Source organism: Lethenteron reissneri, chromosome 1, assembly GCF_015708825.2.
Source record: "Lethenteron reissneri isolate LAM-NWPU_2019-01 chromosome 1, ASM1570882v1, whole genome shotgun sequence".
NCBI lineage: Eukaryota > Metazoa > Chordata > Hyperoartia > Petromyzontiformes > Petromyzontidae > Lethenteron > Lethenteron reissneri.
Window position 1 is genome coordinate 9981593 of NC_083779.1, and position 27193 is coordinate 10008785.

Consider the following 27193-nt stretch of genomic DNA (forward strand, 5'->3'; position numbering starts at 1 on the left):
TCATCACCACCATCACCACCACCCCCCTACTCCCACCCCCCACCACCATCATCACCACCATCACCACCACCCCCCACTACCTCCCACCACATCACCACCACCACCACCCACCCTACCTCCCATCACCACCATCACCACCACCCCCACTACCTCCCATCACCACCGCCATCACCACCACCACCCCCACTACCTCCCACCACCATCACCATCACACCACCACCCCCACTACCTCCCATCACCACCGCCATCACCACCACCACCCCCACTACCTCCCACCACCACCATCACCACCACCCCCACTACCTCCCACCACCACCATCACCACCACCACCACCCCCACTACCTCCCACCACCACCATCACCACCACCACCACCCCCCTACCTCCCACCACCACCATCACCACCACCCCCACTACCATCCCCCCACCACCATCACCACCACCCCCACTACCTCCCACCACCACCACCGCCCGCGAGCGCCGCCTACCCTGCACCCCACGCCGCCGCTTTGCGCCATCACCAAACAGCAGCAGCGGCTCGTCTCCTCCTTCCCCAGCGGCCCCCTTCTTCCCCAAGGGGGTCCCGCCAGGGTCGAGCGAGCGGGGGCCGAGGGGACCCCACGGGACCCCACGGGGGGGGGACTCAGCGGCGGCTGCGGGAGAAGCGCGTGGGGTGCCGGGCGGCGACTCCCGCACGAGCCCCACCACACCACCACGTGTCGCGCCCTGCAGCCTCGCGGGGTGAGCGCAGGGTGAGTGGGGAGCGGAGGGTGAGTGGTAGTGGCAGGGTGAGTGGTGAGTGTGCAGGGTGAGTGTGAGTGTGCAGGTGAGTGGTGAGTGGGCGGGGTGAGTGTGAGTGTGTGGTGAGTGGTGAGTGGAGGGTGAGTGGTGAGTGGCAGGGTGAGTGGTGAGTGTGCAGGGTGAGTGGTGAGTGGAGGGTGAGTGTGCAGGGTGAGTGGTGAGTGTGCAGGGTGAGTGGTGAGTGTGCAGGGTGAGTGGTGAGTGTGCAGGGTGAGTGGTGAGTGTGTGTGAGTGGTGAGTGGAGGGTGAGTGGTGAGTGTGCAGGGTGATGTGAGTGCAGGGTGAGTGGTGAGTGTGTGGTGAGTGGTGAGTGGGGTGAGTGGTGAGTGTACAGGGTGAGTGGTGAGTGCACAGGGTGAGTGGTGAGTGTGTGGTGAGTGGTGAGTGTGCAGGGTGTGTGTGAGTGGAGGGTGAGTGGGCGGGGTGAGTGGTGAGTGTGCAGGGTGAGTGGTGAGTGGTGTGGTGTGTGAGTGGTGAGTGGAGGGTGAGTGGTGGTGTGCAGGGTGAGTGGTGAGTGTGCAGGGTGAGTGGTGAGTGGTGAGTGTGATGTGCAGGGTGATGTGAGTGTGCAGGGTGAGCGGAGGGTGAGTGGTGAGTGTGCAGGGTGAGTGTGCAGGGTGAGTGGTAAGTGGGCAGGTGAGTGGTGAGTGTGCAGGGTGAGTGGTGAGTACACAGGGTGAGTGGTGAGTACACAGGGTGAGTGGTGAGTGGGCAGGGTGAGTGGTGAGTGTGCAGGGTGAGTGTGTGGTGATGGTGAGTGGAGGGTGAGTGTGCAGGGTGAGTGTGGTGTGCAGGGTGAGTGGTGAGTGTGTGGTGAGTGGAGTGGAGGGTGGTGGGCAGGGTGAGTGGTGAGTGGGCAGGGTGAGTGTGTGGTGAGTGGTGAGTGGAGGGTGAGTGTGCAGGGTGAGTGGTGAGTGTGCAGGGTGATGTGGGGTGAGCGGAGGGTGAGTGGCAGGGTGAGTGGTGAGTGGGCGGGGTGAGTGGTGGAGTGGAGGGTGAGTGGTGAGTGAGTGGTGAGTGTGCAGGGTGAGTGGTGAGTGTGCAGGGGTGAGTGGTTGAGTTAGCAGGGTGGAGTGGTGAGTGTGTGGTGAGTGGTGAGTGTGTGGTGTAGTGGTGAGGTGTAGGGTGAGTGTGCGGGTGAGTGGTAAGTGTGCAGGGTACGTGGTGAGTGGGCGGGGGTGAGTGTGTGAGTGGTTGGGTGAGTGGTGAGTGTGTGGTGAGTGGTGAGTGGAGGGGTGAGTGTGCAGGGTGAGTGGTGAGTGGAGGGTGAGTGGTGAGTGGGTGGGGTGAGTGGTGAGTGTGTGGTGAGTGGAGGGTGAGTGTTGCAGGGTGAGTGGTGAGTGGAGGGTGAGTGTGCAGGGTGGAGTGGTTGAGTGTGCAGGGTGAGTGGTGAGTGTGCAGGGGTGAGTGGTGAGTGTGCAGGGTGAGTGGTTTAGCGGAGGGGTGAGTGGGTGGGGTGAGGTGGTGAGTGTGTGGTGAGTGGTGAGTGGAGGGTGAGTGGTGAGTGGGTGGGGGTGAGTGGTGAGTGTGCAGGGTGAGTGGTGCGTGGCAGGGTGAGTGGTGAGATGGTGCAGGTGAGTGGTGAGTGTGCACGGTGAGTGGTGAGTGTGCAGGGTGAGTGGTGAGCGGAGGGTGAGTGGTGAGTGTTGGGGTGAGTGGTGAGTGTGTGGTGAGTGAGTGGTGAGTGGAGGGTGAGTGTGCAGGGTGAGTGGTGGAGTGTGCAGGGTGAGTGGTGAGTGGGTGGGGGTGAGTGGTGAGTGTGTGGTGAGTGGAGGGTGAGTGTGCAGGGTGAGTGGTGAAGTGGTGATGTGTGCAGGGTGAGTTGGTGAGTGTGCAGGGTGAGTGGTTAGCGGAGGGTGAGTGGTGAGTGGGTGGGGGTGAGTGGTGAGTGTGTGGTGAGTGCAGGGTGAGTGGTGAGTGTGTGGTGAGTGGGCAGGGTGAGTGGTGAGTGTGTGGTGAGTGGAGGGTGAGTGTGCAGGGTGGAGTGAGCAGGGTGAAGTGGTGAGTGTGTGGTGAAGTGGTGAGTGGAGGGTGAGTGGGCAGGGTGAGTGGTGAGTGTGTGGTGAGTGGTGAGTGGAGGGTGAGTGGTGAGGTGTGTGGTGAGTGGAGGGTGAGTGTGCAGGGGAGTGGTGAGTGTGTGGTGAGTGGTGAGTGGAGGGTTGAGTGTGCAGGGTGAGTGGTGAGTGTGCAGGGTGAGTGGTGAGGTGTGTGGTGAGTGGTTGAGTGGAGGGTGAGTGTTGCAGGGGGAGTGGTGAGTGTGCAGGGGTGAGTGGTGAGTGTGTGGTGAGTGGTGAGTGTGTGGTGAGTGGTGAGTGGAGGGTGAGTGTGCAGGGTGAGTGGGCGGGGTGAGTGGTGGTGAGTGGGCGGGGTGAGTGGTGAGTGTGTGGTGAGTGGTGAGTGGAGGGTGAGTGTGCAGGGTGAGTGGTGAGTGTGCAGGGTGAGTGGTGAGTGTGCAGGGTGAGTGGGAGTGTGCAGGGTAGTGGTGAGTGTGCAGGGTGAGTGGTGAGTGGGTGGGGTGAGTGGTTAGTGTGCAGGGTGAGTGGTGAGTGGGTGGGGGTGAGTGGTGAGTATGCAGGGTGAGTGGTGAGTGGGTGGGGTGAATGGTGAGTGTGCAGGGTGAGTGGTGAGTGTGCAGGGTGAGTGGTGAGTGTGCAGGGTGAGTGGTGAGTGGGTGGGGTGAGTGGTGAGTGTGTGGTGAGTGGAGGGTGAGTGTGCAGGGTGAGTGGTGAGTGGTGAGTGTGCAGGGTGAGTGTGCAGGGTGAGTGTGCAGGGTGAGTGGTGAGTGTGCAGGGTGAGTGGTTAGCGGAGGGTTGAGTGGTGAGTGGGTGGGGTGAGTGGTGAGTGTGTGGTGAGTGCAGGGTGAGTGGTGAGTGTGCAGGGTGAGTGGTGAGTGTGCAGGGTGAGTGGTGAGTGGAGGGGTGAGTGGTGAGTGTGCAGGGTGAGTGGTGAGTGTGTGGTGAGTGGAGGGTGAGTGGTGAGTGGGCGGGGTGAGTGGTGAGTGGTGAGTGTGTGGTGAGTGGTGAGTGTGTGGTGAGTGGTGAGTGGAGGGTGAGTGGTGAGTGGGCGGGGTGAGTGGTGAGTGGTGAGTGTGCAGGGTGAGTGGTGAGTGTGTGGTGAGTGTGTGGTGAGTGGTGAGTGGAGGGTGAGTGGTGAGTGGAGGGTGAGTGTGCAGGGTGAGTGGTGAGTGGGCAGGGTGAGTGGTGAGTGTGCAGGGTGAGTGGTGAGTGTGTGGTGAGTGGTGAGTGGAGGGTGAGTGGTGAGTGTGTGGTGAGTGGAGGGTGAGTGTGCAGGGTGAGTGGTGAGTGGGCGGGTGAGTGGTGAGTGTGCAGGGTGAGTGGTGAGTGTGCAGGGTGAGTGGTGAGTGTGCAGGGTGAGTGGTGAGTGGGCGGGGTGAGTGGTGAATGTGCAGGGTGAGTGGTGAGTGGGCGGGGTGAGTGGTGAGCGGAGGGTGAGTGGGCGGGGTGAGTGGTGAGCGGAGGGTGAGGGTGCAGGGTGAGTGGTGAGTGTGTGGTGAGTGGTGAGTGTGCAGGGTGAGTGGTGAGCGGAGGGTGAGGGTGCAGGGTGAGTGGTGAGTGTGTGGTGAGTGGTGAGTGGGCAGGGTGAGTGGTGAGTGGAGGGTGAGTGTGTGGTGAGTGGTGAGTGGAGGGTGAGTGGTGAGTGTGTGGTGAGTGGAGGGTGAGTGTGCAGGGTGAGTGGTGAGTGTGCAGGGTGAGTGGTGAGTGGGCAGGGTGAGTGGTGAGTGTGTGGTGAGTGGTGAGTGTGTGGTGAGTGGTGAGTGGAGGGTGAGTGTGCAGGGTGAGTGTGCAGGGTGAGTGGTGAGTGGGCAGGGTGAGTGGTGAGTGTGTGGTGAGTGGTGAGTGTGTGGTGAGTGGTGAGTGGAGGGTGAGTGTGCAGGGTGAGTGGTGAGTGGGCGGGGTGAGTGGTGAGTGTGCAGGGTGAGTGGTGAGTGTGTGGTGAGTGGTGAGTGGATGGTGAGTGGTGAGTGGGCAGGGTGAGTGGTGAGTGTGTGGTGAGTGGTGAGTGGAGGGTGAGTGTGCAGGGTGAGTGGTGAGTGGTGGGGTGTCCGTGGGATGAGAGGGGAGCGGGATAAGCGGTGTTATGTGTGGCGTGTAGTGTGTGTATAGTGTGTGTGGCGTGTGTTGTGTGTGTAGTGTTTTATAATGTGTTGTGTGTAGTGTGTGTGTGTGTAGTGTTGCGTGTGTTGTGTGGGAAATTGTGTGTGTGTGTTGTGTGTGTGGTGTGTGTGTAGTGTGTGTAGTGTGTGTGGTGTCGTGTGTGTAGTGTGTGTGTAGTGTGTGTGTGTGTTTTGTGTAGTGTGTGTGTAGTGTGTGTATATTGTGTCATGTGTGTTGTGTGTGTGGTGTTATGTGTTGCATGTAGGGAGCGGTAGTACAACGGTTAGCGCACTACGCTACGGTCAACACTGGTGACGATTATCTGAACCGGTTCTGGGCCTCTCCTAGGTCGACTCAGCCTCAAATGAGTACCTGGTGCGATGCATAAACATCGCCACTAGGGAGACAAAGGCGGCCGGGCGTGGCGCTGGCCACCCACCCCCTCGTGTGCCGTGTCGGCCTTCATGGGTTCGCGCTAACAGCACTTGCCCCTACAGTCTCGCAGGCTATACGTGGGATCTTTGTGTTTGTGTATCATTGCAGCAGTAACACCACACACAGTAACACACACAGTGACACACAATAACACACACACACAGTAACACACACAGTGACACACACAGTAACACACAACAACAACAACCGCCATTTGCCACTAAGTGGCGGTGACGTCACCACGAGCTTGTGCCAGGCCATGTGCACCTTGAGGCCACGTGAAGTGTCGAACGCCCGCTGGCAGGAAGTCACGGGGCAGACCCAGCAGGTGCCACGGGTCGACTGACCGAGATACCGAGATGACTGGCTGATGCGCCACCTGTGCCCCCTACTGTACCAACTTGCTGTGCTTTAGCCACCCGGCGCTCCGCTCGTTGTTGTGAGCGTCGCTCCTCCGCCCTCCGTTGTTGTTGGAGGGCGACTGCCTCCAACTGCCCAGTAGCGTCCTTCACGAGCCTCCTCCACTGAGGCCGATCTTGACACCGCTGGTACCAGGTCATCGGCAAGTCCACTCAGCTCCACGTCCTCCTGTACCACATCACTCCATCTCTTCTCTAGCCCGTGCCGCGCCCGTTTAGCCCCCTCGATCCGGCCGAACAAAAGCTGTTTAGGCATGCGGTGGCTGGGCATGCGGGCTACATGACCCAGCCAACGCAGCCTTGCCTGCCGGAGGAGCTCACTGATGGGACTTTGCCCAGATCTTTCAAGGACTTGTGAGCTCCTCACACAATCCAGCCTGGTTAAACCCAGGATGGATCGTAGGCAGGCCAGCCTAAATGTTTCCAACCGGCGAAGATGCTCCATTAGGGGGGGTCCACGTTTCGCAAGCGTAGAGAAGGGAGGGAATGACCGTGGCCGAGAAGACCTGAAGCTTCGTGCGGAGCGACAGACCAGGTAGCTTCCACACAGCGTTACGCAACCGATGAAAAGATATTGCCGCTCGACTGATTCGGAGTGAGACCTCTGCTGTTAAACCGGAGCCAATCATTAGCACACTGCCCAGGTATGGGAAACTCTCCACTCTCTCCACAACTGCCCCATCACCAATTGGGAGTTGTGGGGGTGGAGTGTCCGATGGTACAAAATACCCAGGCAGGTGCTTAGTTTTGGTGGGGCTGATGGTAAGGCCCCACCTCTTAGTGGCACGCTCCAGTCTCAGCAGTAGCGTCTCCAGCTCCTCTTCTGAATGAGCAGCTATTACCAAATCATCGGCATACATAACGTGGTTGACCAATAGGGAGCCATCCTTTGATCGCACCCGGGCATCGATCAGCCTCCCATTATATCTGTACCAAATGGAAATTCCCCCGGTACAGCTATTGAAGGCTTCACGAACTACGCGGTCAAAATAGATGTTAAATAATGTGGGAGCCAGAGGACATCCCTGTCGCACCCCAAGGTGTACAGGGAAAGGCTCCGACTCCCGGCCACGTAGTTTTACCCGGGCCCGCTCACCATCATGAAGGTCCTTAATGATCGTGAGCAGAGGGTCAGGGACTCCGAAAGCACGAAGAACAACCCAGAGCCCAGTCCTACTGATGGTATCATAGGCCTTGACCAGGTCAATAAAGCAGAGATGTAGGTCTTTTTGGAATTCCCTACACCTCTGCTGTAGCAGACGGACAGAAAATATGGCATCTGTGCAGGACCTGCCCTTTCCTGAAACCGCATTGGGGCTCCGCAAGCCTCTCCTCACCGTGCCTAGCAAGGCGATGTTGAATAATCCTTGCCAGGACCTTACCTGGCACACTGAGGAGGAGATGCCCCTGTAGTTGTTACAGTCGGTACGGTCCCCCTTCTTAAAGAGGGGGACCACCAGGGCATCCTTCCAGTCCTGCGGAACCCGTCCAGTGGTCCAGACTGTTGTTATGATGTCATATAGGGCAGTCTGTGCACAAACGCCACCCTCCCTCAGCATTTCGCTTGGGAGATCATCTCTGCCCGGAGCCGTCCCTGGTCTCAGACTCCGGATCGCCCTCAGTACTTCCTCAACAGCTGGCACCTCAGCCAGCCACTCACAGGGGGTGACCTCTTCCAATATTTGAGGCACCGCAGCCTCAGCAGGGTTATCACCACTTTGTGCCATGATGTTTTCCTGGCTGAGAGAATTTCCCTACCCCAGGACCTCACAGAAATGCTCAGCAAATCTGCAAACCTGTTCCTGGGGGTCGGAGATTGGATCACCGTTTTTTCCTCTAATGATGGTAATAGGTGTGGCGCTGCAGGTTACTTTTTTGATGGAGTTAAATAGTGATTTGTGATCACGGGCCACTGAGGCAGACTCCATCTCCTCAGCAACCCGCGACCACCACCCATCCTTACAGCGCCTTACGGCTCTCCGAACTTCCGAGCGAAGGCTGCGGTAAACCTCCTCATTCTCTGACGTGGGATGCTGTAGGCGATGAGAGTGGGCCTGTCGCTTTTTCTCAATTAACCTGAACACCTCCTCTGTCAGCCAGGGTTTCTGGGGAGGTCTGGACCGCGTACCCAAAGCAGCTATTGCAGCTGCATGAGTCACAGTCTTAAACCTCGCCCATTTACCCTCGACATCAGGTGGAGTGGGGGAACGATGCCAACCCCAGCTGCAAGCGATGATGAAATTCTCGCTTGCAACTTTCATCAGCTAACTGAGACCAGGCCACTTTTGGTTGGAATGGGATCCTGGGTGTACACCCACCACCGGAGTGGAAGAAAGGCAGGCGCATCTTACAGATGGCTAGTCGATGGTCAGAGGGCAGATCAGCTCCACAGTAGGTCCTGGTGTCAAGGACATGGGCTCGCATTCACTGGTCCGTCACTATGTAGTCCAGCAGATGTTCTTGCTTGGACCCGGCATGTATCCATGATGTTGTGTGGATGCGCCGATGCCGGAAGAGCGTGTTGGTAATTACAAGCCCATGGGCTGCACAAAAATCTAGCAGCCTCCTACCGTTATTATTGAGCTGATCTGGCCCATGCCTTCCAATCACTCCAGACCAGGTGCCAGCATCATGACCAACTCGGGCATTGAAGTCACCCAACAAGATGACTCTGTCCCGAGTGGCCACTTTAGCCAGCACTTGTGACAGGAGGTCATAGAAAGCGTCTGACTCATCGGCTTTGCTTGCATCCCTCCACGGATGTTCGTCTTCGGTGGGGGCATAAGTAACCACGACCACCACTCCTCGCCTCTGGTTGATGGGAAGGCGAGCCCAAAGTATCCTGGGGCTTACAGCTTCCCACACCTCACCGCCACGCTCCCACGTCCCCTTCATTCTTTTGTTCAGAAGAAGAGCCACTCCCTGTTGTTTGGTAGTCTCCTGCCCCGAGTAGAGGACTGTCCACCCCTCATGGTGGCAGGAGCCAGAACCGGTCCACCGGACCTCCTGAATGCCACAGAGATCCAGGCGGTACCGGTCCAGCTCCCGACAGAGGAGTGGCAGCCTCTCCTCCGCAGTGAGCGTTCGAACATTCCACGTGGCCATCCGCAATGGTTTTTTGTTGTTTCTGGAGGAGCCCCGAGGGTGAAAATTCAATCTCCTGGCTCCGCCAAATGGGGTTTGGCCAGGAGACGTCATAAAAGCCTGACCCCCCAGGGCCTCCGGCACAAGCTTATTAGTTACAGGTTTATGTTTAATTCGTAGTTTAGTGGTGGTTAATTGAAGGTGGAGGGGCTACCAGCCCCTCGCACCCGTCCAGAGCCCCCGTTTGGCCACTGTGGTGGTCACAGACGCCATGAGGGGAGAGGCCAATGGGCATTGGCCCTCCCCCCACAGCACTGCCCACGACAGTGTTGCCCGTCCGGCACCGCGAGGAGGTAGGAGGTTGTTTTACCGGACAAGTAACACACACACAGTAACACACACACAGTAACACACACACACAGTAACACCACACACAGTAACACACCACACTATAGAGTACAGTCGTGACACTGTATGTGACACAATGTACAGTACAGTAGTGACACGGTATGTGACACACTGTATAGTACAGTAGTGACACTGTATGTGACACACTGTAGAGTACAGTAGTGACACTGTATGTGACACACTGTAGAGTACAGTAGTGACACTGCATTTGACACACTGTATAGTACAGTAGTGACACTATGTTACACACTTTGTAGTACAGTAGTGACACTGTATGTGACACACTGTTTAGTACAGTAGTGCCACTGTATGTGACACTGTATAGTACAGTAGTGACACTGTATGTGACACACGGTATAGTACAGTAGTGACACTGTATGTGACACACTGTAGAGTACAGTAGTGACGTCAGCAGGCTGCAAGCCACGTGGGTCACGGCCCCTTTGTGTGTGTTGAGAAGGCCACGCGGTCTCCTGCTGCTGCCACGTGTGGGGACAGCGGGGTGAGTTTGTGACTGAGTGGGTGGGGTGAGTGGTGAGTGGGGTGAGTGAGTGGTGAGTTTGTGACTGAGTGGGTGGGGTGAGTGGTGAGTGGGGTGAGTGGTGAGTTTGTGACTGAGTGGGTGGGGTGAGTGGTGAGTGGGGTGAGTGGTGAGTTTGTGACTGAGTGGGTGGGGTGAGTGGTGAGTGGGGTGAGTGAGTGGTGAGTTTGTGACTGAGTGGGTGGGGTGAGTGGTGAGTGGGGTGAGTGAGTGGTGAGTTTGTGACTGAGTGGGTGGGGTGAGTGGTGAGTGGGGTGAGTGAGTGGTGAGTTTGTGACTGAGTGGGTGGGGTGAGTGGTGAGTGGGGTGAGTGAGAGAGAGGGGTGAGTTTGTGACTGAGTGGGTGGGGTGAGTGGTGAGTGGGGTGAGTGAGTGGTGAGTTTGTGACTGAGTGGGTGGGGTGAGTGGTGAGTGGGGTGAGTGAGAGAGAGGGGTGAGTTTGTGACTGAGTGGGTGGGGTGAGTGGTGAGTGGGGTGAGTGAGTGGTGAGTTTGTGACTGAGTGGGTGGGGTGAGTGGTGAGTGGGGTGAGTGAGAGAGAGGGGTGAGTTTGTGACTGAGTGGTGAGTGGGGTGAGTGAGTGGTGAGTGAGTGGTGAGTTTGTGACTGAGAGTGAGTGGTGAGTGAGTGAGTGAGAGGGGTGAGTTTGTGACTGAGTGGGTGGGGTGAGTGGTGAGTGGGGTGAGTGGTGAGTGAGTGGTGAGTGAGTGGTGAGTTTGTGACTGAGAGTGAGTGGTGAGTGAGTGAGAGAGAGGGGTGAGTTTGTGACTGAGTGGGTGGGGTGAGTGGTGAGTTTGTGACTGAGTGGGTGGGGTGAGTGGTGAGTGGGGTGAGTGAGTGGTGAGTGAGTGGTGAGTTTGTGACTGAGAGTGAGTGGTGAGTGAGTGGTGAGTGAGTGAGAGAGAGGGGTGAGTTTGTGACTGAGTGGGGTGAGTTTGTGACTGAGTGGGTGGGGTGAGTGGTGAGTGGGTGAGTGGTGAGTGAGTGGTGAGTTTGTGACTGAGAGTGAGTGGTGAGTGAGTGAGAGAGAGGGGTGAGTTTGTGACTGAGTGGGTGGGGTGAGTGGTGAGTGGGGTGAGTGAGTGGTGAGTTTGTGACTGAGTGGGGTGGGGTGAGTGGTGAGTGGGGTGAGTGAGTGGTGAGTTTGTGACTGAGTGGGTGGGGTGAGTGGTGAGTGGGGTGAGTGGTGAGTTTGTGACTGAGTGGGTGGGGTGAGTGGTGAGTGGGGTGAGTGGTGAGTTTGTGACTGAGTGGGTGGGGTGAGTGGTGAGTGGGGTGAGTGAGTGGTGAGTTTGTGACTGAGTGGGTGGGGTGAGTGGTGAGTGGGGTGAGTGGTGAGTTTGTGACTGAGTGGGTGGGGTGAGTGGTGAGTGGGGTGAGTGGTGAGTGGGGTGAGTGAGTGAGAGAGGGGTGAGTTTGTGACAGTGGGGTGAGTTTGTGACTGAGTGGGTGGGGGTGAGTGGGGTGAGTGAGTGGTGAGTTTGTGACTGAGAGTGAGTGGTGAGTGAGTGGTGAGTGAGTGAGAGAGAGGGGTGAGTTTGTGACAGTGGGGCCAGTTTGTGACTGAGTGGGTGGGGTGAGTGGTGAGTGGGGTGAGTGAGTGGTGAGTTTGTGACTGAGAGTGAGTGGTGAGTGAGTGGTGAGTGAGAGAGAGAGAGGGGTGAGTTTGTGACTGAGTGGGTGGGGTGAGTGGTGAGTGGGGTGAGTGAGTGAGTGGTGAGTTTGTGACTGAGAGTGAGTGGTGAGTGAGTGAGAGAGGGGTGAGAGCGAGAGTGGTGAGTGTTGTGTGTGTGAGAGAGTGGTGAGTGTGAGAGAGAGTGGTGAGTGTTGTGTGTGAGAGAGAGTGTTGTGTGTGTGAGAGAGTGGTGAGTGTGAGAGAGAGTGGTGAGTGTGAGAGAGAGTGGTGAGTGTGAGAGTGGTGAGTGTGTAAGAGAGAGTGGTGAGAGAATGGTGAGAGTGGGGTGAGTGTGAGAGAGAGTGTGGCGAGTGTGTGAGAGAGTGTGGTGAGAGAGTGGTGAGTGTGTAAGAGAGTGTGTAAGGGGCAGTGGTGAGTAAACATCGCCACTGGGGAGACAAAGGCGGCCGGGCGTGGTGCTGGCCACCCACCCCTCGTGTGCCGTGCCGGCCTTCATAGGTGCTCGCTAACAGCACTTGCCCCTCCAGTCTGTCGCAGGCTGCACGGGGGATCTTTGTCTTTGTATTATTATTATTAAACTATTACACTAGTTACAACTACAACAACCTATTACTGGTAGGAACGAAGTGAACCAGCCTACAATAGATTATATCGTCCGTCCGATGTCCGATTAGGTGTAGCAACATCGCCCCCTACTGCAAACACTTGGCAGGACCCTACAAAAACATTTAGACTCAGTGAGGCTTTCCTGGATAAACAAGTGTAATAATACATTATGTTTATATTCTTTGGTTATTCGTTCCTACCAGCCCACCCCGCAGGGACCTGTTATAAACTATTACACCAGTTACAACTACAACACACTATGATAAACTATTACACGCTTTTATATTTAACTCACTCTGTCTGTTGTTGTCGTATCCTCAAATCTTGTAACTCAATTTTAACCCACTCCCCAATGTGGTATCGACTGCAAACTTGGTATACTTATGTCGTACTGATGACAATACCATATTCTATCATAAAAAAGAAAAAATATATATTTTTAAACATTCTTTTTTATATGTTATGTTTCAGCTTGGGTCTAATTGTCCACGCTCAGCTGACGTTGGCTGTGAATCACCACGGCCCCTTACGTTGTGGCAAGCTTCGGGGCCACTTCCTGGAGTCGTGGAGTTCTTCCATTACCAGTAGGGTACATTTCATTAAAGCGTGTTTTTTATAAAGTACTTTTCAGTTTTCCTTATTTGACCAGGTGAGGCCCCACTGAGCTGCTACTGAGCTCTTCTTCAGAAGCCAGCTGGCCATCACGAATTACAGCTCAGCGAAGTGGGCTCACATCATCCTCATCATCACGTGGACACTTATAGCAGTCAAACACTCTAAACGCGTGATGTTGAATCCAAGGCCGTAGCCATGGAGTCAACATTGGGGGGGACCAAATCTTCCAGGGGTCTGGGGGTCCCAACCCAGGAAAATATCTAAGTTTGAAAACTCATTTCCTGCCTACAATATTTAAAAATGCACTAACACATGGGATGGACTTTTCATTAATTTTTTACAAAAATGTCTATTAGTGTATTGTACTACATTGCTCTGTTTTAACTTTTTTACTATTTTCTTATTTCATTGTATGTAATGGCAGAGATTAGGGATTCATAAAGTACAACCATAACCACAATCATATCAACAGAAATCTACACTGATTTATATGAAGACAAGTCCAGACATTGTGGCCAAGGTTTAGCAAATTGTTGTTTTTATTTACATAGCATCACAATTGTGTCCCCTCCAATATATATTATAATTACGGCCTTGGTTGATTCTAAATGTGGAGGGAAAAACCGGAGGACCTGGAGAAAAATCCACGCGACCACGGCGAGAGAGACACGCAAACTACAAATATACAGCAGCAGGCGTCAGGGTCGAAATAGAACCACGACCTCCTGTAGACCAGGCGAGGGAGTTAACATCTCATAACCACCGTGATGATGAGAGAGAAAGAGACACGCAAACTCCAAATATACAGCAGCCATCAGGGTCGAAATGTAACCCACGACCTCATGTGTACCAGGCGAGGGAGTTAACATCTCCTAGCCACCACGGCACACCTGCGGTGCGCTTTAACCGATAACAAATCACTACCACAGGCGCGTCTCGCTGAACGAGCGAGAGATCGTTCAGCGAACCGCTGAGCTTCTTTTCCGCCCCCAAAGTTTCCACTCTTGAACAACTTTTTTTTTACGTGAGATGCACATTACCATATAATTTTAATATAAAGAAATACAACTCTAAGAAATAAAACTCTAACAGATAAGTGAAATTCCTCCACGTAGAGGGCATTAATTCTAGATTTGAAGTTTTCGTGACTGCAAGGGTCCATACTCTTTATTTTTGTCGGTAAAGTCATGTGGGTGAAAAACAGGAAAATAAATAAAATCACGACGTTTCGGAGGCAACACAAGCTTCCGTCTTCAGGTGGAACCGTCACAGCAAAATTACTGTATCAAGTGAAGAGAGCTCTAAGAGACACGAGACTATATACAGGTGAAGGGGGGGGAGGAGCCAGGATGGGCCGTGGGGGGGGGGCTAAGTTAACCCGCCTGTTGTTATGCTGCAGGGGGTTAGGGGGAGGGAGAGAGCGCCGAGTGCAGGCGTTGGCAAGTGGTTGAAAAAAGTTAGACACATGACCAGGAGCCAGTATTTAAGCTGACAAACTGGTTACCTTGCAGTATACTGCAATAAACTATAAGGCTGCTAAAGTTTAACTTGGTTTAACTTGGTTAAAAAAGGGGCGAATCAAGCTGGGAATAGAAAACAACTTGAAGAAATGGAAATGGCTGTACAATTATAAGGCAGCTAAAGTTTGACTTGGCTGATGACATCTTTCCAATGATTGCTTAATTTAAAACCATCCTCTCGGCTGAAGTTGTGTCTATGTTTGTATATCTGGATGGCTTCATGGACAAATCTTTGGTAGTATCCGGGGGGTTTGCAGAGTACTTTGGTATCGGAGAAAACAATATCATGAAAACCCGCTGTGTTGAAGCAATGATCAGCTACGGCCAAATAATTCGTTCTGCCGTGTTTCAAATCTGATTTGTGCTCACGAATTCGGTCAGAAATATGTCTTTTCGTCTCCCCGATATAGCAGTCACCGCAGGTACAACTAAATTTGTAAACACCGGGGTACTGTAAGTCCAGAATGACATCCTTTATGGATGGGATCAGATCACGGATTTTGTGTACTGTATTGAACCGGACCTGGATCTTGTGTTTGTTTAGAATTTTGGAAATATTTTTGGTAACGCCTGCTATGTATGGCAACATGATGATTTTGATCGGAGTTTCAGGTGGTTGTTTCTGTATGGTGGGAGAAACAGCTTGGCGGATTGTACGGTCAGAGTAACCGTTCATCTTGAGGGCCAGATGTACATGTTTTAATTTACTGGCCAGGTGGTGTTGGTCAGAGATGCAATGAGCCCTATGGTGTAGTGCAGGGGTCCTCAAACTACGGCCCGCGGGCCACATGCGGCCCGCCGAGGACATTTATCCGGCCCGCCGGGTGTTTTTGCCGCCGCTGCCTGCCTGTTATTTTTTTTCTACATGAGAAGGACGGTCATTGGTGGAAGAGGGAGAGGGGGCGGAGTTTCCCCCAATCAGACTGCATTGATGGGCAGTGGAGTCTGTATGTCTCTGTGTGGGCAAAGTTATTGCTGGTATATTTTTTTTGTAGCGCTGTATATATATTGGTATTTTACTAATAGCAATTTTGACTCCCTAGGAAACAATGATGTCAAGAAAGAGAAAAATTGACTCGGAGTGTCGGATATTCAAAGAACAGTGGACTTATGATTACTTTTTCATGCAGTACAATGAAAGAGCTGTGTGTCTGATATGCCAGAATATAGTGTCTGTGTTCAAAGAATATAATTTACGTCGACACTATGAAACTCAACATAAAGATAAATATGCTTGTTTGGTCGGAGAAGTGAGAAAAGATAAAATATTAAAACTGAAAAATACATTAACAACTCAGCAAAATACTTTTGTGAAGCAGAAGCAGCTAAATATTTCATCACTGCGAGCAAGTTTTCAAGTTGCCAAGCTAATAGCGTGCACTGGCAGACCATTCGTGGAGGGAGAATTTGTTAAAGAATGCCTTCTTTCTGTTGCCAAAGAGATGTGTCCAGAGAAGGCCGATTTATTTAGTACAGTGAGTATTTTAGGACCTACAATTACACGGAGGATTGAAGAAATGGGAGACAATTTGCATCAGCATTTGCAAAACTCCACAAAAAAACTTTCCTATTTTTCCTTGGCCCTCGACGAAAGCAATGATGTTCGTGATTCTGCACAACTTCAAATTTTTTATTCGTGCGACGAATGACTATTTCGAAGTCACAGAAGAGCTTGCTGCACTGCAAAGTATCAAAGGAACAACTACATGAGAGGATATCTTTCGATTTAAAGCTTTCGTGACTGCAGGGATTCATCTTCTTGGTTCTTTCGGTAAAGTCACATAGAAGGGAAGTAATAAAATAATTCTCACGACGTTTCGGCCACAACGCAAGCAGCCATCCTCAGGTGAAAACCAGGTCTGTTGGGGAGACAGCGTCTGAATGAAACAGCACACGAGCTTGGAGCATATATAAGCTGGGTTGGAAGCGGGGGAAAGAGCGCCTTGACAAAAGAATTTGCATATCAAGAGGAATTTAGCATATTTATGGGAAATGCAGGAATGTGATTAGTACTACATATGCCCGTGCTGCATATGTAGTACTAATAACATTCCTGCATTTCCCATAAATATGCTAAATTCCTCTTGATATGCAAATTATTTTGTCAAGGCGCTCTTTCCCCCGTTTCCAACCCAGCTTATATATGCTCCAAGCTCGTGTGCTGTTTCATTCAGACGCTGTCTCCCCGACAGACCTGGTTTTCACGTGAGGACGGCTGCTTGCGTTGTGGCCGAAACGTCGTGAGAATTATTTTATTATGTTTTATTTTTATTATTTTATTACTTCCCTTCTACGTGACTTTACCGAAAGAACCAAGAAGAGAGGATATCTATGAAAAGGTTTGCCAAACTGTGAATGGTTTGGAGCTGAACTGGGCTAAACTAGTCAGTGTGACAACTGATGGTGCTCCTAGCATGGTGGGGTCTAAGAAAGGAGTAATTGCTCGCATTAACCAAGAGATGGACAAACATAACCATTCTCAACCAATAGCCATACACTGCCTCATCCACCAACAAGCGCTGTGGAGTAAATCACTGAAGTGGGACTCGGTTATGAAATTTGTGGTATCTTGTGTTAACTTCATTAGAGCTCATGCACTAAACCACAGACAATTTCAGGCATTTCTGTCTGAGCTAAATGTTGACTATGAAGATGTTCTGTATCACACAGAAGTCCGTTGGCTGAGTCGAGGGAGAGTTTTGAAACGTTTCTATGACTTCCACAGATTACAGCTTTTCTGCTTTAAAAAAACAAAGAAGTACCAGAGCTCAATGATGCAGAATGGAAATGGCACCTTGCCTTTCTGACAGATGTAACAGAGCTACTCAACAGTTTCAATGTGCAACTTCAAGGAAAGGTGAAGCTCATCTGTGATATGCAATCACATGTCAAAGCATTTGAAGTAAAATTAGGCCTCCTCATCAAACAAGTGAAGGAGGAAAACTTCTGCCATCTCCCCACAACTCAAAATATGTTAGCGGAAAAACCATTGGTTGCATTCCCAAACAAAACGTGTGGATTCACTGGAAAAATTGCAAAAGGAGTTCCAATTTGGATTTAAAGAGCTTCATCTCCATGAACAGGACATACAGCTTTTCCGTAACCCATTTTCTATTGACATTGAAAATGTGGATACAATTTACCAAATGGAACTGGCTGAACTGCAGAATTGTGACTCTCTGAAAGACGCATTCAAGTCAAGCAGCCTTCATAATTTCTATGCATCTCTCCCCTCTGAGACATATCCTCATCTCAGGAACCATGCACTCAAAATGGCAACCATCTTTGGCAGCACTTATGTCTGTGAACAGACTTTTTCCAGAATGAAACATTTGAAATCTCCAACCAGATCTAGACTAATGGATGCACACTTGCATCACTTGTTACGACTAGCAGTGACAAATATGGAACCGGACATTGACCATCTCATTAGCCAAAAGCAGGCCCATAGTTCCCATTGAAATACTGGCAAGTTTGTTGATTTAACTTTTACTTGTTCTTCATTTTAAATATTTTATTTGTTCCCGTTTTGTTTCTTCACTTCAAAATAAGATATATGCAGTGTGCATAGGAATTTGTTCATAGTTTTTTTTTAACTATAGTCCGGCCCTCCAACGGTCTGAGGGACAGTGAACTGGCCCTCTGTTTAAAAAGTTTGAGGACCCCTGGTGTAGTGTTTTGATGATGGAATTCTTTTGAGCCGGGTGGTAAAATGTAATACCACACATGAAGGGCCACAGTGCAAGATGCCCCATATAGCCTTTAACGGACTGGTGGGTCAAGTGCTGATGTTAGCGAGCACCTATAAAGGCCGGCACGGCACACGAGGGGGTGGGTGCCCAGCACCACGCCCAGCCACCTTTGTCTCCCCAGTGGCGATGTTTACACACCGCACCAGGTCCTCATTTGAGGCTGAGTCGACCTAGAGGAGGCCCAGGACCGGTTCAGATAATCGTCACTGTTGTTGGCCGTGAGCGGGAATCAATCACGGGTTGGTCGCGCAGTGCGCTAACCGCTACACCAATAACAATACACCAATACCAATACACCAATACCAATACACCAATACACCAATACCAATACACCAATACCAATACACCAATAACAATACACCTGTAGCGAATCCAACTGAGTCACAGACGTTGTTTCTTTTAGAGGCAACACATTTATTGTAACACCGTAACACAAAGGGGTAATGGCCCCTTTACTCGATACAGCCTAGGGTGGTGACCACCCAGCTAACTACTCTATACAGAGGAGTTACTGCTACGAAGGGTCGGACCCTCACTCGGGTTTCCAACCATGTGGTTGCCTCGTAGGACGAAGAGCTTCAGCTTGAGACGTGGAGCTTCCAGCTTGTAGATATTGAGCTTCCCGCTTGTAGATGTAGAGCTTCCAGCTTGTAGACGTTGAGCTTCCCGCTTGTAGATGTAGAGCTTCCAGCTTCCAGATGTTGAGCTTCCAGCTTGTAGATGTAGAGCTTCCAGCTTGTAGACGTTGAGCTTCCAGCTTGTAGGTGTTGAGCTTCCAGCTTGTAGGTGTTGAGCTTCCAGCTTGTAGACGTTGAGCTTCCAGCTTGTAGACGTGGAGCTTTCAGCTTGTAGACGGTGAGCTTCCAGCTTGTAGATGTTGAGCTTCCAGCTTGTAGACGTTGAGCTTCCAGCTTGTAGACGTTGAGCTTCCAGCTTGTAGATGTTGAGCTTCCAGCTTGTAGATGTTGAGCTTCCAGCTTGTAGATGTTGAGCTTCCAGCTTGTAGATGTTGAGCTTCCAGCTTGTAGACGTTGAGCTTCCAGCTTGTAGACGTGGAGCTTCCAGCGTGTAGATGTTGAGCTTCCAGCTTGTAGATGTTGAGCTTCCAGCTTGTAGGTGTTGAGCTTCCAGCTTGTAGGTGTTGAGTTTACAGCTTGTAGATATTGAGCTTCCAGCTTGTAGATGTTGAGCTTCCAGCTTGTAGACGTTGAGTTTCCAGCTTGTAGATATTGAGCTTCCAGCTTGTAGGTGTTGAGCTTCCAGCTTGTAGATGTGGAGCTTCCAGCTTGTAGATGTTGAGCTTCCAGCTTGTAGACGTTGAGTTTCCAGCTTGTAGATGTTGAGCTTCCAGCTTGTAGATGTTGAGCTTCCAGCTTGTAGATATTGAGCTTCCCGCTTGTAGATGTTGAGCTTCCAGCTTGTAGATGTTGAGCTTCCAGCTTGTAGACGTGGAGCTTCCAGCTTGTAGACGTGGAGCTTCCAGCTTGTAGATGTAGATCTTCCAGCTTGTAGATGTGGAGCTTCCAGCTTGTAGACGTGGAGCTTCCAGCTTTTAGATGTTGAGCTTCCAGCTTATAGACGTGGAGCTTCCAGCTTGTAGACGTTGAGCTTCCAGCTTGTAGATGTTGAGCTTCCAGCTTGTAGATGTTGAGCTTCCAGCTTGTAGATGTGGAGCTTCCAGCTTGTAGACGTGGAGCTTCCAGCTTGTAGATGTAGATCTTCCAGCTTGTAGATGTGGAGCTTCCAGCTTGTAGATGTTGAGCTTCCAGCTTGTAGATGTGGAGCTTCCAGCTTGTAGACGTGGAGCTTCCAGCTTGTAGATGTAGATCTTCCAGCTTGTAGATGTGGAGCTTCCAGCTTGTAGACGTGGAGCTTCCAGCTTTTAGATGTTGAGCTTCCAGCTTATAGACGTGGAGCTTCCAGCTTGTAGACGTGGAGCTTCCAGCTTGTAGATGTAGAGCTTCCAGCTTGTAGACGTTGAGCTTCCAGCTTGTAGATGTTGAGCTTCCAGCTTGTAGATGTGGAGCTTCCAGCTTGTAGATGTGGAGCTTCCAGCTTGTAGATGTTGAGCTTCCAGCTTGTAGATATTGAGCTTCCCGCTTGTAGATGTGGAGCTTCCAGCTTGTAGATGTGGAGCTTCCAGCTTGTAGATGTGGAGCTTCCCGCTTGTAGATGTGGAGCTTCCAGCTTGTAGATGTGGAGCTTCCAGCTTGTAGACGTTGAGCTTCCAGCTTGTAGATGTTGAGCTTCCAGCTTGTAGACGTGGAGCTACCAGCTTGTAGACGTGTAGCTTCCAGCTTGTAGATGTTGAGCTTCCAGCTTGTAGGTGTTGAGCTTCCAGCTTGTCGAATGCAGCGACCCCGGTCCTTTTCAGGGACCCGCCTTATATCCCCCTACGGTCGAGGCCGCGCTGCCCTCGGCCCCGCCCGCCTTCTCAAGCATTCTCGTTCCCTCTCGATCCTTCTCAAGAGCTCTCCCCGGACACGTGATCACCCACTAACCCACCCATCTGGGTCCCCTGTGTGGACACTCCGGATCACGTGTCTACGGGTCAACCAGAGTGCCACGGCCCGGGGCAACCCTGCCCCTGGGCTGACGCTCACCCCCTCCCCCTCGTGGGAGCCCCCACCACATGCTGTGCGTGGTGCCCGCACTATCCCAGTGCTCGCCAAGCCCCACTAGGGCTGGTATCACACACAGTCACCCACACGGTGCTGTCCACGATGTAGGAATACCGAGCGGCATGGCCCTTCTGGGCCGGCACCATACAGTGACATCCCTGATGTCAATACACACCAATACACCAATATACCAATACACCAATATACCAATACACCAATACCAATACACCAATACACCAATACCAACACCCGCCGTTCACTACTTAAGTGACGGTGAATGTCACCACGGTGCCTGTGCACCACACCACCGCTCCCCACACCCATACCTCCTGCCACCCACCCTAAGCCGGCGGGTTCCCGCAGGACAGCAGGGCTGCTAAACAAACATCTGCAGACTGCTCGTCGGTCGTTCTCCGCTCGACAAGCGAACATTTTGCTCGTTTTTATGAACAATTTCGAATTGCTCGTCGTGGCGAATTCCCGCCGAGAGAACGCTCGCCAAGCGATGCAGGAACATGCATGCATCTCCCGTCCACTTGGGCAGCGGACTGTAGATCCTGTGAGGTCATTTGGAAGGGTGGACGGACCGTTGTGTACCCGCCACCATGGTGCACATTTGCTGAATTTGAAGAAAATGACGACCCAAGATGCTCGGTTTGAGTCCACACAGCGGCTGGTCGTCACCCCCCTGACTGGGAAAAACCTCGCAGGAGGCTCTCGAAAAAAGAATCACGAGGCTCGGTGAGGTTTTCCTAGGTTAAACGATTGTGATGATAATAACATTCCAGTATTCCTGTAATCTGCGGGGTTACCTGCGATTTTGCCGCTCTCATTCGCGGGGCCGAACTGCCGATAACCCCTACGGCTTATCGGATTCATAAGACTCCTCCAATACGCGGAACGTCATTGTGCATTGCGGGCAAACTCGCGGATAATCGTGGATAATGAGAAGAAATGGGAGCCACGGTTAACAAGAGAGTTTTTTTGCGGGCAGTACATAATAGGATTCGCGGATAAGAGGAGTTCTGTAATGAGCGGAAGCTTCATCGGTGAGACTTTTTGGGGCAGTGCCGACTTGTCGCGGTTTGTGCCGCGCCGCTCTGCCACGTGCTTCCAGGTGTTCCAACGTTTCGTGCCGGGAGCTTCTCACAAGAACTGCATGGAGCAGCGGCTCGCCTTTTCGGTTATGTAGCGTGTGTCGGAGCCAGCTGGTGGTTCTGTGGCTGCTGCTGCTACTGCTGTTGCTACTGCTGTTGCTGCTGTTGCTAGTGTTGCTACTGATGGTGCTGCTTTTGCTACTGCTGCTTTTGCTGCTACTGCTGTTGCTGCTGCTACTGCTGTTGCTGTTGCTGCTGCTGGCGTCTGCAAAGGAAGTGAGCCATTCAAATCAGTTCCCCTCCCCAAGAAGCTCCTGGCACGAGGAGCGAAACAACGGAGACCGTGCACGTGGCAACACGCAGCGGGCCACAGCCCCAAAGCACACGCGGTGTGTGGGGGCTGTTGTGGTGGGGTTTGTTTACCTGTCCGTGCGGTATGAACCATCAGGCATCTTGTCTCCCAGGGTCACCCGCTCTGGCTTCGGAGAGAGTGGGAGTGTTTGCACGTGCGTGTCTTTGTTGTGAGGGTAAATCTGTGCGTGTGTGCGTGTGTGCATGTGTGCGTGTGTGCGTGGGAGTGGTGGTGTAGCGGTTAGCTCGTTGCCCTACGAGCCCGGCGACCCGAGTTCGATTCCTGCTCATGGTCAACACCATTGGCAAATATGTGAACTGCGCCTCCCTTAGGTCGACTCAGTCTCAAATGAGTACCTTGTGCGGTGTGTAAACATGGCCACTGGGAGACCACCCACCCCCTTGTGTGCCGTGCCGGCCTTCATAGGTGCTGGCTAACATTAACCCCAACACCCTGTTTAAGGCTGTATGGGGGATCTTCATAAGAATAGGTTTTTCCCCTTTTTTCTGGCAACAAAACAGGTGTTAAGTTTCGATTTAAAGCTTTCGTGACTGCAGGGATTCATCTTCTTGGTGACTTTACCGAAAGAACCAAGAAGAGGTGTTAAGTTGTTAAAACACCAAACTGAAACCTTTTATACAAGGAATCATGTCTGCATTAACTACAACACTTGTGGTCAGAATGAAAACAACAAAACATACTCTGATAATATATGCATTGTCCTTGAAACTGATTGGTCCACACCAGAGGACGCCAAAAGGCGCCTTTTGGCGTCCTCTGGTCTAACACCGTTTGAGACGAGGCTCAAAAGAAAGCTGTCTCTGGTATGGACCAATCAGTTTCAAGGACAATGCATATATTATTATTATTGTTTTTTTGTTTGCATCTGGCAAAGGAGGTCCCATGATGGGGGATCTTTGTTTTGCTGAATGCATGCACATAGCCCAGTACCGGTTCCAACTTCTTGACATGGTCAATATCAGTGAATTATGAGACAACCGTGTGAAGAAGTGAGGCTCATCAATTAACTCCGTATTAGCTGTGTACATCTTGACTTAAAGCTTTCGTGACTGCAGGAATACATATTCTATGGGTCTTTCGGTAAAGCCACGTAGATAGAAAAATTTAAAAAAATATCACGACGTTTCGATCGCAACACAAGCAATCGTCTTCGATTGAAGACGATTGCTTGTGTTACAATATAGCTGGATACAGGCAGTCCTCGAGATACAAACGAACATCTGCACTTACGAACAACCACATTTACGAACATCTACACTTACAGACATTCGTTCGATCGTGCTTACGAACTGAACCGCGGGACTATTCTGTTCAGTGGAGCGATCCTCCGCGAGACGTGGTGAGGCCCCGCATATCCCGCGTGATGCACAACGATAGTGAAGCGTTCGATTCCAGATGAGTGAAAATAAAACGGATTGGTTTTTCATGTTCCTTTATTTCTATTCACTGTAGAGTATTTCTGACAGTATGACATGCAAATGTACAACATTTCCCTCTTCTTTACGAGTTCAACATTGCTTCCCCTTTATTGTTGAACCGCTACACACCTGACAACACCGACCGTATGCACAATTAAATATTGATTTCCGAGACACGAACAAATCCACTTGGCGCACGGCTCTCGTGAACGTAACACCGGGTCCGTAAGCCGAGGGACTGCCCGCAATCACATCGGGACGACGTCTCTTGAGTTTAAAAAAATTAACCCGTAAAAACAAAGTTTTTCACTATAAATCCTTTATATTCGTGGCATCGGGGCGGCTAGAGTCCTCTCGTCCTCTGGCTTGAGATGGCTGCCACCTATGGGTCAGATGATTGTGTGCCAGCATTAAGCAATTGGTAATTAAATATTTTAAAAAAATTCCCTAAACAGTGTAAAATTTTGGAAAAAATTTTTCACGAAAATTCATTGTCACGCACAACGAGTCTGTGTGCAAAATGTCAGCTCGATTGGATCACGGGAAGTGAGTTAAAAAAACGACCGAAAGATTTGCACGGTCCTAAGCAAGCAAGCAAGCGAACTTAATATAAAGGATTTTAAAAAAAATAGCCACCTTTGGGCGATACCCAATTTTCCACTAGTGACCCGTGGACTATGGACGGGGGGCCCTCCCGTGTTCATCTAGAAGCGCTGAGCGTGTCCACAGCTGTTAACCTCTTGACCTGTCGCCCAGTGGCCACGCCGGCGGCACCAGCGGGTGTGACTGTGGTGCTATGGGGGGGGGGGGGGCTTTCTGGCTGAGCCCTTACCACGGCTTTCACTCTGACTCGGTGGTGAATCGGGTGTCTCGCGGTGGTGCTGGGCTCCCCCACAACCCCACAGCTCTGCTGGGCTCCCCCACAACACCACAGCTCTGCTGAGCTCCCCCACAACCCCACAGCTCTGCTGAGCTCCCCCACAACACCACAGCTCTGCTGAGCTCCCCCACAACACCACAGCTCTGCTGAGCTCCCCCACAACAGCACAGCTCTGCTGAGCTCCCCACAACACCACAGCTCTGCTGAGCTCCCCCACAACACCACAGCTCTGCTGAGCTCCCCCACAACACCACAGCTCTGCTGAGCTCCCCCACAACAGCACAGCTCTGCTGAGCTCCCCCACAACAGCACAGCTCTGCTGAGCTCCCCCACAACACCACAGATCTGCTGAGCTCCCCCACAACACCACAGCTCTCCTGAGCTCCCCCACAACACCACAGCTCTGCTGAGCTCCCCCACAACACCACAGCTCTGCTGAGCTCCCCCACAACACCACAGCTCTGCTGAGCTCCCCCACAACAGCACAGCTCTGCTGAGCTCCCCCACAACAGCACAGCTCTGCTGAGCTCCCCCACAACACCACAGCTCTGCTGAGCTCCCCCACAACACCACAGCTCTGCTGAGCTCCCCCACAACACCACAGCTCTGCTGAGCTCCCCCACAACACCACAGCTCTGCTGAGCTCCCCCACAACACCACGGCTCTGCTGAGCTCCCCCACAACAGCACAGCTCTGCTGAGCTCCCCCACAACACCACAGCTCTGCTGAGCTCCCCCACAACAGCACAGCTCTGCTGAGCTCCCCCACAACACCACAGCTCTGCTGAGCTCCCCCACAACACCACAGCTCTGCTGGGCTCCCCCACAACACCACAGCTCTGCTGAGCTCCCCCACAACAGCACAGCTCTGCTGAGCTCCCCCACAACACCACACCTCTGCTGAGCTCCTCCACAACACCACAGCTCTGCTGGGCTCCCCCACAACACCACAGCTCTGCTGAGCTCCCCCACAACACCACAGCTCTGCTGAGCTCCCCCACAACACCACAGCTCTGCTGAGCTCCCCCACAACACCACAGCTCTGCTGAGCTCCCCCACAACAGCACAGCTCTGCTGAGCTCCCCCACAACAGCACAGCTCTGCTGAGCTCCCCCACAACACCACAGCTCTGCTGAGCTCCCCCACAACACCACAGCTCTGCTGAGCTCCCCCACAACACCACGGCTCTGCTGAGCTCCCCCACAACAGCACAGCTCTGCTGAGCTCCCCCACAACACCACAGCTCTGCTGAGCTCCCCCACAACAGCACAGCTCTGCTGAGCTCCCCCACAACACCACAGCTCTGCTGAGCTCCCCCACAACACCACAGCTCTGCTGGGCTCCCCCACAACACCACAGCTCTGCTGGACGCCCGCTCGCCCCATCATGCGAGAGGAGCTTAGAGCCCGGGGCTGGGTGTGATGGGTTGTGTGTGTGTGGGTCTGTGTGTGTGTCTGTGTGTCTGTGTGTGTGTCTGTGTGTGTGTGTCTGTGTGTGTGTCTGTGTATCTGTGTCTGTGTGTGTGTGTCTGGTGTCTATGTGTGTGTGTCTGGTGTCTGTGTGTCTGTCTGTGTGTGTGTCTGTGTATCTGTGTGTGTGTCTATGTGTGTGTGTCTGTGTGTGTGTATGTCTGTGTGTGTGTCTGTCTGTGTGTGTGTGTCTGTGCCCCCCAATAGTCTGTTCAGGCGATGCAGTGGGGGGTATCTTTGGCTTCGTGGTTATCGTATGAGGCAGCAGCACTGCTGCGTGTGTGGCCAGCCGTGACACGGCCAGCCGTGTCACCGTGTCACCACGGCCGGCCGTACTGCGCTACGAACCCGGCGATTTCCCGCTCACAGCCAACATCAGTGGCGGACATCTGAACCGGTCCTGGGCCTCCCCTAGGTTGACTCGACCTCAAATGAGTGCCTGGCGCGTTGTGTGAAACACATCGCTAGCACTGGGGAGACAAAGGTGGTCGGGCGTGGTGATGGCCACTACCCCCTCGCGAACAGCACTTGCCCGAACAGTATGCCAAGGCTATACGGGGGGTCTTTGTCTTTGTTATCGTAAGGTTGCATCCGTGTGTGGTTTAGATAAGGTTGTAATGTGGTGTGTATGTTGTGAGTGGTTGTGATGTGTGTGTGTCTGTACACAGCAGTGTGTTGAGGCTGTGATGTCTGTACAGTTTGTGTGTACAGTGAGTTTTAGGCTATGATGTTTGCACAGTGTGCGTTTGTGTGGTGTGTGTGGTGTGTGTGTGTGTGGTGTGTGTGTGGTGTGTGTGTGCGGTGTGGTGTGTGTGTGTGCGGTGTGTGTGTACGGTGTGTGTGTTGAGGCTGTTGTGTTTGTACAGGGTGCATAGAGTGTGTTGAGGTTGTGATGTCGGTACAGTGTGTGTGCGGTGTGTGTGTGGTGGTGTGTGTGTGTGCGGTGTGTGTGTGGTGTGTGCGGTGTGTGTGCGGTGTGTGTGTGGTGTGTGTGCGGTGTGTGTGTGTGCGATGTGTGTGTGTGGTGTGTGTTTGTGGTGTGTGCGGTGTGTGTGCGGTGTGTGTGGGGTGTGTGGGGTGTGTGTGTGCGGTGTGTGTGCGGTGGGTGTGTGTGTGTGGTGTGTGAGCGGTGTGAGCGGTGTGCAGCTTGTTTTTGATTAGAATGATCACTCATCCACTACCTTCTCCAAGCGTATATTCAACAAATCATGAAGTGACTAGTATACACGTTTGGAAGACTGTATACACGTCCATCATTCCCCATAAAGAACTAGTTTTTTCTTCCAATAAACCACACCTAATCGATTTAAACAAACTATTTGAAAATGCCAATATATTTTGTGACTTAATTTGGATGAGTTCATGTTATGCCTGGCGGAGCGGTGGCACGAGCGGTTAGCGCGCTG

General features: G+C 52.3%; 1 protein-coding gene across 1 annotated transcript in view; it reads left to right on the forward strand.

Moving 5' to 3' along the window:
* Positions 1-722: 722 nt before the first annotated feature.
* LOC133342103 (rho guanine nucleotide exchange factor 28-like) overlaps positions 723-27193 on the forward strand; it is a 58135-nt gene continuing 31664 nt past the window's right edge. The window contains exon 1 of the mRNA XM_061551077.1: positions 723-740. The gene's annotated coding sequence lies outside the window, so the exon portion shown is untranslated. The remainder of the gene's footprint in view (positions 741-27193) is intronic.